At 31.2% G+C, this 13,171-nt stretch overlaps 1 long non-coding RNA gene across 1 annotated transcript in view; it reads left to right on the forward strand.

Annotated features, from left to right (window-relative positions):
* The first annotated feature begins 11,118 nt into the window (after positions 1-11,118).
* The window catches only part of LOC145263175 (uncharacterized), a 153,084-nt gene continuing 151,031 nt past the window's right edge, over positions 11,119-13,171 (forward strand). The window contains exon 1 of the long non-coding RNA XR_013864487.1: positions 11,119-13,171. This exon is cut by the window's right edge and continues 944 nt beyond it. This is a non-coding gene — a long non-coding RNA (uncharacterized LOC145263175).

The raw sequence follows: 13,171 nt of genomic DNA on the forward strand, positions 1-13,171 counted from the left end.
TATAAATTCCTAAACTCATTTCACCCTAAATAATTTAGGTGACTGAAATAGGAATCTAATTGAATCTTTAATTTCCTGAACAGTATGCGAGAAATTCATTTTTCTTCGAGTTATATCGAATTAATACGGACTTTATGGGCTTTTTTCCGTAATGTTCCTGAAAAATTATTTTTATTGTTATAAATTACGATGCTTTATTTATATAAAAATAGCAAAAATAAATTCTTGCGTTTTTTATTTACTACTGAAAACCATAACTTTAGTAAAGGTATTTTTTGTTTAAACAAAATAAAACATTTTCACTAAGAGTTAAGTAAAAATAATTAGTTCGTTATATTCTGCGATCATTACTTGATAAATACTGAAATTTTCATTGTTAATTGGTTAATTTCCTGATTTTTGGTTAATTTTTAAGTAAAGGGAGAGGTCAAAATATTTATACATTTTGAGCGTCGGCATTCATTTTGTCTGTACCTACCATTTTTCGATGAATATTTGATCGGAAAGCGACCTCGTGTGGTTAATTTAAATTAAATTTTAATCACATGGTTATTGTGATTAAACCCATTGAAAATTTACCGATATTGTAAACACATTCTGCAGTGTTGGCAACTGAGATTTAAAAAAACCCGCGAAATCAGGAGAAAGAAATCTTCAGAAAATCGCTAGATTTTTTACTTTTATCGTCTGAAATTTTCAAAAATCGCTAATTAAAAAACTCTATATTTTAACTTCCTACCATAAAAAAATCATAAATATAGAGTTTATTTTATGTTTTAAAGTATTTTCACGCGCTTTTCTTTATTTTTTAATCTAAAATTGCGGGTGTGTGGGTGCCAAATATCTCCAGATTTTCTAGAATTCCCCGCTAGATTGCAAACTAAATCTCCAGATCTAACAGGAAAACCGCTAAATTGGAAACACTGGTCACGTGACGGGAAGCGTTAATAAATAATTGTCCCTAAATAAAAAAATGGCCTATCGGTAAAAAGAAAATATCCTGTCAGAGTAATACAAACTTTTTCGGGCAATCTTTTTTCTTAAATATTTAGTCTGAAATCATAGTTTCTATTTAAGCCGGCGATGAACGTTGATATGATGTTTCCCTTTTATTTGTTTTCTTTTTTTTTAATCCTATTTGACTAGAAATCAACTTCTCTTTGGGCTACTGCCCTGTCCGAAAAATTTTTTTTTTTCATTATTTCAGCTGCTTTGAAAACTTTCCAACTGGACTATATTACATTGGACTTAATTTTGTACTCCATTCTCTCTAAAGAACTATTGTCGCCTTTCGGATTACCTTGAAAGAATTTTCATGCAAGCTGACATATTATGCACTGTTTGTTTATATATATATATATATATATATATATATATATATATATATATATATATATACATACATATATATATATATGTGTGTGTGTGTGTGTGTGTGTGTTTACATATCCAGCATATTTTCACCTTTTCTTGGTAATTTATGACTATAATGAACTGCGGTTTCACGTAATGGCATAGCTAGCCAAGTCTTGCATTGATACAAATATAATTTGCTGATTTCTTTCTGTTCTCTGGTAAGAAGAATAACAAGAATAGTATTCTATAAAACTCTGCGGAATAAGGACTTTGTAAATTGTTTTTTGGAGTATTCTGTCGAACAATAAATTTTGATTGTAAAATTCAACTTTTTATTTTCTTTTTCTGCATATTTGATACTGGAGATACTCAAAATCGTATCCTATTTCCAAAAGAGGGGAGATATAACGCATGAGAAATATTTGGAATCATGTCTCAACTTCCTGTTATTTCAGATCATTTGAAACCGTGGCAGATCTCTCTATCTATCTATCTATATATATATATATATATATATATATATATATATATATATATACATCCACATACAGTACTGTTTCGCTGTTTCACAGCTCAGCAGTGTGGCTAGACAGGCAACTGCCTCGAGCTAGGATCGAAACCCGACTATCCAAATGACAGTCAAGGCTTCTCAGCATTACGTTATACGGCTGATGCTGAGTGGGTAATGAATTTACGATGATTTGACATCGCCCAAATGCCTCCGCTCGATTTGTTTACACAGAGAACGTCGCTTAATACGCTAATGGCAAATTATATATCACTTCCCGATATATATATATATATATATATATATATATATATATATATATATATATATATATATATATATGACAGAAACGAATAGACACTAAGATAAATATTTTATAAGATTAATATAGGCTTATAAATTCTTAGAGATACGAATAGTGTTTAAATAACTTGCACTATCTCATCAAAATTGCATCTGATCAAAAGATTGTACAAAACCTCACCCAGGTCGCCCTTGGTCTTCTAAAAGAACCTTCCGTCTCGTGGAAAGTAATGTTTAGAGGATCCTCGGTGCAAAATCTCTGACATCTATCTGCGTAAGTATACTTTGATAATTATGTTTCAGTTTGAAGAAATATGGTATAATAAAATTATAGGGTGTTCGTTCGCGCCTGACCTCCATAGAATGGAAATATGTCACAAAGTTTAATAAGTTTTTTTATATAGATCCACGGAATATTGTGATAAGAGTTTCAGTGTGAACAGGTATGGTAGAATAAATTATGGGGTTTATCTATTTTATTTTTACTTTCATCATATTTTGCTTTGGTTTTGATACCCCCAAATTCGAAGCTATCTCTTTACAACCCGTCATTTTCATAACCAATCATACTTTCATAAATCAGAGTCCATTTTCTGTAGGCTGTTTTTGAACCCAGTCAACGACGGGTACTTTTGCTAGTATATATATGTATATATATATATATATATATATATATATATATATATATGTGAACAGTATCTATGGCCCGAGCAAAGTAGGGCTGGACTGCTAGTAATAATAAAAGAAGTATTTATTTTGTTAGGCACGAACCTGCAACCAGTAGATTATAAGACGTAGCCGCTATATATTGCGCCACGAAAACTGAATTGAAATAATCTCGTGTTTTATTCTAACCAACGATGCGTTAATTAAATGAGGTTAATCAGTGCCGGTGTTTTAATCTCTCTCTCTCTCTCTCTCTCTCTCTCTCTCTCTCTCTCTCTCTCTCTCTCTCTACTGATTCAATGATTTAATCTTTCTCTCTCTTTCTCTCTCCCTCCCTCACTCTGCCGAATGGGAAAAATGTCCATTTCGATATCTAGAAAAATATAATAAAAAGAATAAAGTGTATATATTCGATAATATTAATATAAAAAGTAGTCCTTTTGTTAGGCACAAACATGCAACAAGAAGGGTCCGCTAAGTACTGCGCCACGAGATCTGAATAGAAATAATCTCTTGTTTTATCCTATTTTAAATAAGCAATGACTCGTTAATCAAATACGTTCAATTCGTACCCGATACGTTGTTTTAATCAATTTCTCTGCCTCTGGCGATACGATGATTTAATCTATCTCTCTCTCTCTCCGTCTCTCTCTCTCTCTGTATTTCTCTCTCTCTCTCTTGTGTTTAGTAAAAAGGTATGATACAACGGAAAGTATATAAATGTAAATAATCTCAGAAAAAAAGGATAGAACAAGGCAAACTGTTGGATTGCGATAGTTGGCTATAATGTAATTATATGTATGTATTTATTACGGCGGGCATTAAGTAAAGGGGATGTAATCATTCCAATAATTCATGAATGCTGGAGTGGGTAGTACCAGCCAATTAAAATGTGAGGATCAAGTATGGGGAGATATTAGTATTTTTAGTGTAGAAGAAAGGAAGGTGCATGCTATGTGTAATAGGAAATATATCAATTATGTAGGAAGAAATTTGTGGAATATGCAATTAATAATTATTATCTTTCATATTATCATATAAAATAGTGGTTACTGATTATTTTTATGAAAAACAATAATATAAATCTTTAAAGATAAATTACATTTTTTTTAGAAAGCTCAATTTAGACAATGTACCATTAAATAGAGAACGCTTTAAAGAATAGAATCTAAAAAAATAATAGATATATACCACTGTAATTATTATTACTGTAAACATTATTATAATTTTTTTCTGCAATTTGTAGGTTACGTGAGTTATCTTAATATAAGTGGACTGAAAGGCTAGAAAATAAATTCAGACCGGAGAATAATATAAGATTGCCAGTATTTCTCTATTAATGGTGTTTGGAATTATACTTTAATACAATTTGTAAAACACTGTATTTGCCGTTTTGGTCATATTAATAGTTAACAAAGAAAAATCCTTCAATAAATATTTAGATACGTCTTGGTTTTCATATTTTAAAAACATTAATCCATGTCCGAAGGGAATTTTTTTTATCGCGATAACAAATGCAAGTATCTGAAAGTATTTGAAATTCAGGAATATATTTTAATATCTTTGCAGATTATTATATTTGTAAATTTTCGCTGATTTAATGTAAACTTTTATTAGAAGAAACAGACAAGTTCTTTTATTTAATATTTTTGTTCCCTCTCAGAAAGAAAGTTATTTCTGCCTTGGAATATGCAACCATTTGAGAATGGGGCATACGCCTTCAATGCAATGTTTTGGAAACTTCTCAACTATGTTTAGAATTAGTAGTCGTTTATAATTTAAAGCCAGATTTCAGGTAGAAAACCCAAGACATCTGTGTTTGCATGGTACAAATATACTCATCTCCATTAATTTAACAACATTGTATAATCTAACCTTTACTTTTTGGCATTGGTTAACTGAGGCAAAGAATCATAACGGAACTGGATAACAATATGACATAGTAGCGTGTCTGGCCGCACATCGTGACAGTAGTATGTACTCTTAGGACGCATCTAACATTTTGTGTCATATATTAGTGAAGCGTTGAATGATTTATTTTCCCAGCAACTTATTCCTACTGAATTAATTTTTGCAATATTAAAGCGTAATCTTTCTGTAAAACTGCAGACTAACGCGCTTTTACGAAGCATCAAACAACGGTATATATTTCGTTTTTTCTCAAATCTCCATTGATCAAATCTATTTTTGTTACACAAAGAAATCAATTTAGTTCAATATATTCTGTTATTTAAATTCATATATCTGAACGTTATTGATTTTTCGGGCAGCCCTCGGACTATCGTTAGCGTGTTGAAAGTTATGGATTCCTTGTTGCTTGTGTCTGGCTTGATAAGCTTATTTGTAAAACATACACCCGTCAATAAGAAAAAGTGGCAAATACTTTAATATGCGATCAATTGTATATGTGTGCCTTCTCTTTGGCTTAATATTATGACGAATACAAATGTATATTTATTTTTTTCGACGAATAGCATTATATTTGTTATTGTGTTGACTATTGTTTGCATTAAATAACTATGAAGATGGTCACGTGCCGTGAAAAAATATCGCTAATCGTAAAATCGTTTACTCGTTTCTCTGAAGCAACAGGGTTTAAACGAAGGTTAACGTGAGGAGAGTAGCTCCTCTGAGAGTGAACCCTGCTAGTCGATCTTTGAGCGACTTACGATATTTAATCTTCTGAAATAAAAAAAGTAATGCCTAGGAGTATACACTTTATATGTGTGAATCTTATTATAACTCACCCGAGCAAAGTACTGGGTGCTCCTTCAGAACAAAAAAATAGGTTGACAAAAGAGATTGCCAAGGCAGAAAATTGACTTGTACAACAACTTGACGACGCTAACTTTTCGTTTAAATTATTAAAAATTTGCATTATCTGACTGTGGAATACAATATACAGTTTCGCTTTTCAATAGACTAAAACATGGTCGTTTTCAAGTTTAATATAAACAAATTCAAAACCTCTTCAAAGAGTCAGGTCCAATCACCATACGTACTCCCGTCGTTTACCTGGCAAACCGATAAACCATTATACTTGAATAAGCATTTGGACCTTAATAAACATGTGAAACCTTCGTACAAACATGGGAAACATATATAAAATGAAAGTGTGTTTCTTTAGTTGCTATATTCGTACACACAAAGAGCAGTTATATTGTGTATTTCTTTGTTTTTTTCTTCTTATTAAAATTAAAAACATGTATCGCAATGTAATTTTACAGCTAAAAAACCTATATTTTGATGAAAATTTAGAAAGTTGAAAACATATCAAAATATCGTTTTAAATTCATTATCAAATTTGAACAGTTTAATGAAGTACTAAACTAACCTTCGCATAATAATGTTTAGCAGGACACGTGGAAACTTCACGGCGGACGCTTTCATATGTAATATATTGATCTTGGTATTTTGTGAGTGTTCAGTGTAAATGGAGATGCCCTGATATTATTGTAGCTCTTTTGGTAAAACTGCAAAAGTATTTATCTAAGCTAGCAGCGACACGCGACGTAGCGCGGTCGTAAAACAAGCATAACTACGATATTTTAATTCATGCATATTTTGTATATATTATTATCAATTCTATATCGAGTTTTATATATTATAAAGTTGTAATTTCAAAAATAAAAAATAAATCCATATAACCTGAGTGCATCAGGTTGAAGCGAAATTGATATATATATATATATATATATATATATATATATATATATATATATATATATATATTAAATCCCCGAAACAGTGCTTCATGGTAAACAACTGATGACCACTCACAAAATAAATCATTACTGATACTATAGAAAATTTGAGAGTGCAAGTTTATGCAGTGATTGCAGGTGATTGAATGACTTACTGACTAAATATTTTACTAATAAATGATAAAAATATTTTTCTATAGTTTTAAAGGTTAAAAACTTCCAAGACTATATATATATATATATATATATATATATATATATATATATATATATATATACGCGTGTGTGTGTGTATATATATATACATACATATATATATATATATATATATATATATATAACTTGGTCTCGTTCAGCTATAATCGACACCGAAACCAAAACTTATAAAGAATTCTTGGAAAAATTATTTAAAAAATAGATGACATGAAAGGCATCAGCTATATTCGAAATTAAAACAAAAAAACTTATGAAGAATTCTTGTTAAAATTATGTATTTCAAGAAATGGAAGTCCATAACAATTGAACGACAGTCACTGGGGTCTAAGCGTTACACACCAAATAAATAACACACAGAAAAATAAATCACCTGAGTCTCCCTATTATTCTTAGAGATTACCTGCGTATATGATTAGTAGAGGATTTCATCAGAGGTACTTTCTCAAACGGTAGAATAATCTAACTACATTTTCATTAACCCTAGCAATTACTTTTATGTAAGTGTTTAATTCTATGCCTGGAATGAATGTTAAACATAGAAACTTATCGATTCGAGGGCATCCAGTGACTTATTTGAATTACGCGAAAACAAGTATCCGAGAAACTCGGTTCAAGCAATGTTAAAATTGAAATAGTCACTTCAGATTCTTCAAGTCATATTAAAGCGGTTTAAAAGATCGTGTTTATCAATATTCTTCATGTTTTACCTTAATATAGCATTTTACACACATTTTGACGGTAAGTACATAGAGTGGAGCGGCTGGCAGTTTTTCTTGTTGCGTTCATCAAATCAGATGGTTGACTATCGAAAATACGAACATCACAGCAATTACGTCAGTGACGCCTGTTTCAGTCGTGTTATGACTGTTTGCTATCTGAAAAATGAATTTCCAGTGCCTATTTACAGCGATAAATTCTTAGTTTTGATTGAACACATACTGATCTGAAACGTAAGATTAGACAGTAGGAGCTGTAGTGTGGATAAGACTTCTCTCCCTAGAACGAACCCAGCACTTCTGAAAGGAAGACAGCGAAGGCAGCGTCTTCAGGTTACATCTCATTACATAATACGTTTGTTCGAATCTTCTTATATGATGGTTGTGTACAAATGCCGAACAATGTGTGAAGTAACGTCACCAAAAGAAAAAAAACTATAAAAAGAACGTGTATATAGACCGATTATGACGTTCGAGGGGTCACACGTTAAAGACAAGGAGCAGGATCATGTTATTTCGGGAAAGTATTCGGAAATAAATGTTACTATTACAACAGAAAAAAATGAGTTCAGTTTTGTCTTGTCTTTGTCTCCTTTGCGACGAAGTCTGCATAGTGTTGGGTCTACTTGTAACAATGTGTACTATGTTACACTTGTAGCGAATTTTTTTTCTTGCGCGTAATCAATTAAAAGCTGTGTTTTGTTGACGCGCAACATAGTTTGGTCAATTAGTTGTGACGACGCTGTTTTTATGTAGTTTAGCAATAGAGTTGTTTCTCTCTTTGCCTCCCGATAAGCTGAAATAGCGGTTACTTATTTTGCTTTGGTACGTATAAAAAATGACTTTAATCTTTTCGTAGTCTTCTATTGATTTATTTTCTTTTTGCAACTACATTAATTCATATCACATCGGAAGCTCATTTATATGAATGTGAGGTTTTACTTCCCTTCCCGACCACCCCTTGTAAATTGGTAGAAAAGCATGCAAATGACGTCCATGCGATTAAAAATTCAACATTGAAGAGAAATATATCGGCTTTTTTGTCACATTAACTTCCTGCTGTGACGTAACTTACTGAACACATTAGCGTAAATTGCTTACTTTTAATTTCCAACAAAGAATACTTTTTTAGTTACATAACAGATTTTTTTCAACATAAATCTAACACCTATATCCAATTATTGAAGCATTTAAACTCTACAATCAGTATACATTTTTGTTAATTTGAATACGTTTTCTTTAGCTGAGGATATTTACCACTTATTCAGATGTAGATCAAAACGACCCCGTTTAGAAGGATTTTAGTTGCTTAATTTTGTTTAAAAATGAATTGAAATCTAATTAAATAGTCGATTACGTAACATGGCTAACTTTGGTAATCAACTGCTTATTTGCATAAATATTGTGTAAATAATTGATCAACGCTAGGAACAATCCTCCTACAAAGCAATTTTACTTCTGCGTATACGTATCTTACTCTAAATAATACGATGTCGTGTAACAATGTATGTGTTAGTGCCGGATATACAGATAAATAATGTTATTTGTCCCCTAACAAAAGGAAGGTGGACCTGTAAATTCACCCTTGTCCGTTCGTCTGTTCGTCAGTCCGCACTTTTCTCAATAACTTCGCTTTGGATTTTTTCGAAATTTTGCACAAACATTAAACATGGTATGAGTAAAAAAAAAAAAAGCCGAATGGATTTTCCGGGAAAACTCTGATTGCCTCTTTCGGGTTAAAATGGCTAAAATTGACACGTTTGTTAGTTTCGTTAAATCTCCCCCCCCCCTCCAAAAATATATTTTTTTATTTCATTCAAATTTTAAAAAAATTCTTATTTCTATAAAGTATCAGAATGATTTTTTTACCTCTCAAATATAAATTTATTTCATTAAAATCTTTTAAAAATTCTTATTTCTATAAAGTATCAGAATCATTTTTTACCTCTCAAATATAAATTTATTTCATTCAAATTTTAAAAAATTCTTATTTCTATAAAGTATCAGAATCATTTTTTTACCTCTCAAATATAAATATATTTCATTCAAATTTTTAAAAAATTCTTATTTCTATAAAGTATCAGAATGATTTTTTTACCTCTCAAATATAAATTTGAAAAGAAATGCTGATTCGTGTACCACACCTTCCAGTTTTTTTTTCGAAATGACATGTAAAACTAAAATTCCTTTTAATTTGACGTCTACTAAATGTTTTTTTTTTTGCCTTTCTGCCTATCCGACCTTGGGAATATTAAGAAACAGCACGCTATCTGTTCTACAAATATAATCTGCACCGCGCAAATCAAGTGAACATTGAACTTAAGAGCCTTCTCACATCTCATAACTTTTTATAGACCTAGCAGATACATCGATATAAGAATATTTCAGAAAAAAAGCAGATTCAAATACGGCTACACAGGATTTTGTTATAATAGATAGCATTCTATTCTGTGCAGATATCAGGGAATTTCTTCTAAACTAATAATGACAAACACATTACCCCGCATTTTTTCAGTAAAACATGCTACAAGACTCAATCTGCCTCGCAAGGACGTTCTCTTAATAAAAGAAATTACTGTCAATTAACCGAAAGATCGGTCTTTACATTTTAACATTCATTTTTCTGTTGTTGTTTATTTCCCATTTTAAGTCTATGTATATTTATATTTTTGTGTTTTATGTGTCTTTTATTGTTTTATTCATATTTACCCATCTTTTGAAAAGCACATGGTCCCTTAATAATAAGGTCAAATTTATAAGGGCAAAATAAGAGGGGAGTTGTGCAGCGAGATTATTGTTTATATTACCTTGGAATTTCTGTATGTTAGTACAATTCGATGACAGGAAGCTAGGAGAAAATTCCAAATGTAAACCGTTCAACAAAAGAAGAATTAAGATATTTCTAACACATGGGAATTTCGAAAGTGAAGGGATGGGATTTTGCTACACGTTGGATTAGACGATGGTATTTATGTTGAACGGACACAATGTGGCAAGTTTGTAGGAGCTCATTCAAATGAAGTACTTGTTATATCAGTATAAGGATTCGACATTGTGGAGATGGGCCGGGGTTAGAACTGGATAGATAGTGAGAACGCTATTAGGTTAAAGGATGTTTTTGAATCCATCTTAAGGGGGAGACTGATGGTTAATGCATATTCCCAGTTGTGGCAACATTACTTCATTGCAAACGTTGATTTTGTAGATACAATATTTAATATGCATGTCTTACATTCATTCTAGTTTTCATTCTTTCTTTCTACATACTTTTCTTTTTTCTTATTGATCCATGTATTTATTACAAATACATTTGCTATTGTTACTTTTCCCTTGTTTATTCATTTCCCTTCCGTTATGCTTTTCTCGTCGCCTATTTTCTGCAAGTAGTTGATTTTTCTTTCATTTTTTCATTCATTTAGCTTCAGTAAACATTTTTCTTTTTCTTTCTTACATATTTAATTCGAAGACGCTTTTCTTCGTTTTCTTCCTTTATTCACTTCCTTTTTTTACTCTTTTTTATTTCGAAACGCCTCCTTTCTTCACTTTTTCCATTTTCCATCCTTTTATTTCTTGCTGTTCATTTTTTGCCAGATTATTGTTTTATCTTGCATGTCTTTCTCATCATTTTTCTCTCTTTATTTCTTTTCTTGCTTCTTTTATTTATTCCCTGTGTATTTATTTTTGTCTGTTTTTTATTCTTTCTTTTATTTTCTATATATTTCTCTATTTGTTTTTATTTTCTTTCTTTTTATGTTACTTTCTATCTTTATTCCTTCTTCTTTCTTCCTTTTTTGTATTTTTATTATTCTGCTTTCTCTATTTCCCCCTGCCTTTTATATTCCTTACTTTAGTCCTTTTATATTCTTCATTCTATTCATGAATTATTATTATTATTTCATTCTTTTTGATTCATCTTTTCTTGACGTCTTTTTTGTCATATTTATTTTGTCCATATATTAACACCAGGTTCCTTCTTTTTTTCTTCTACTTTTTTCATCTTCTTTCTTCACCTTCCACTTGTTCTTCCTACATTATCTCTTCTTTCTTTCCTTCTTTCTTTCTTCCTTTCCTTCCTTCCCCCCTATTCTCATATCATTATCATCTACCTACATTTAATCTCACCATTTCTTTCTTTCTAAACTTTCTTTTTTCTATCACTTTCCAAACATTCCTCTCTTTTTTCGACTTTATCCCCTCGCTCAGCAACCGCACCCCGTTAACCACCCCGTCCCAGCCTCCCCATTTGCATCATCAACTAAAACTATTTAAATCTTCATCCTTTCACGTCTCAGCTGGAGTCATCTTATTTCTATACGTTTATTTCAGTTTATTTATTCGTATACTTGTTCACGAATTCTCGTTTCAAATTTTCAACGCCACCCCACTTTATCGACCCCTTCCCACCCCCTTCATGTCCGCCGCACTTCAATTTCTTCCTCAAATCGTAGGGCGTCAATCATACATTATACATACAAGTTGCATTTATACGTCCAAAATATGTACATGTATAATAGAAATATATTGTTATGTATATATATGTATATATGTACATGTTTAATATCTTGGCGGAAAAAGACGCTCATTCGGGCCCGGTTAACACGCGACTATCACTCATCTACACTGGCCTTACGTAAAAATCGCAAGGGGAATGTTTTCAACGCCCAAATGGTTTAAAACAGACTCAAACGCAGACGGAGCAGAGATCTGTAATGTGTTTGAGATGGTCACTATTGAAAATGACGAACAAAAAATCACCTGGAACATCCGGCTGATGGAAGTAGCCTAATGGATGCGATGCGGGAATATGAAATCAACTGTTACGCGCTCAAAGTTATAGCAGATTTATTGAAAGTAATAACACTTCGGAATGCCTGAATTCATCATTACTACACAGCTGTGAATGAAAGAACAACTTGTGTTCGAGTAATAGTATACATAGCATTCGTTTTAATAGCCATGCAAGCAGGTTGATTTGCTGTTAAAAACAAAAGAATACAGCTTGACTACCCGTCTAATACGGAAGTAAAAACTTCGGGCTGAGGTGTTTTAATCCATAAAGTTTATCTGATCCCTTGAATCGAAAAGAAAACAAATATAACTGAAACAAGCATGAAAAAATTACTTTTTTATAAAAGAAAAAAAGAAAAAGTGAGGAAACATACAAAAGGAAGGAATAAAATTATTTGCTTAAAAAATAAGGAATTTTAAAAACGGAAAACTTGAAGAAGTAGTAGAAAAGGATTTTTTGATACAGCAAAAAAAAAACCAAAACACACACACACACACACACACACACACACACACACACAATACAAAAAAGCTTGACAAAAACGATTTACATACATAAAAACCAAAGAAAAACTGATTTGTAAAAAAAAAGGAATGAAAATGTCTTAAAAAAAACGAAACGAGGTAAAAAAAAAAAGAGTACATATAAAAAAGGTGTGTCTGGATAAAAGCGAGGGGAAAACACATAAAAAAGGACTGAAATAAATCGTAGAACAAACAATTAAATTAAAAGTAACAAAAGAAAAATATGCACTGAAAAAGGAGTAAAGAAAAAGAGAGAATAAACAAGTAATATCACTGACATTGAAATAAAAGAATAAAGATAAGTACAAACTAAAAAGGATTAACGAAACGAATGAAAGCCGTGTTAAAATAAAATATAACGAAAGCATAAAATAGATTATTTAAATAAA

The sequence above is a fragment of the Euprymna scolopes genome, chromosome 38, assembly GCF_053919585.1.
Source record: "Euprymna scolopes isolate OS-2025 chromosome 38, ASM5391958v1, whole genome shotgun sequence".
Classification (NCBI taxonomy): Eukaryota; Metazoa; Mollusca; class Cephalopoda; order Sepiida; family Sepiolidae; genus Euprymna; species Euprymna scolopes.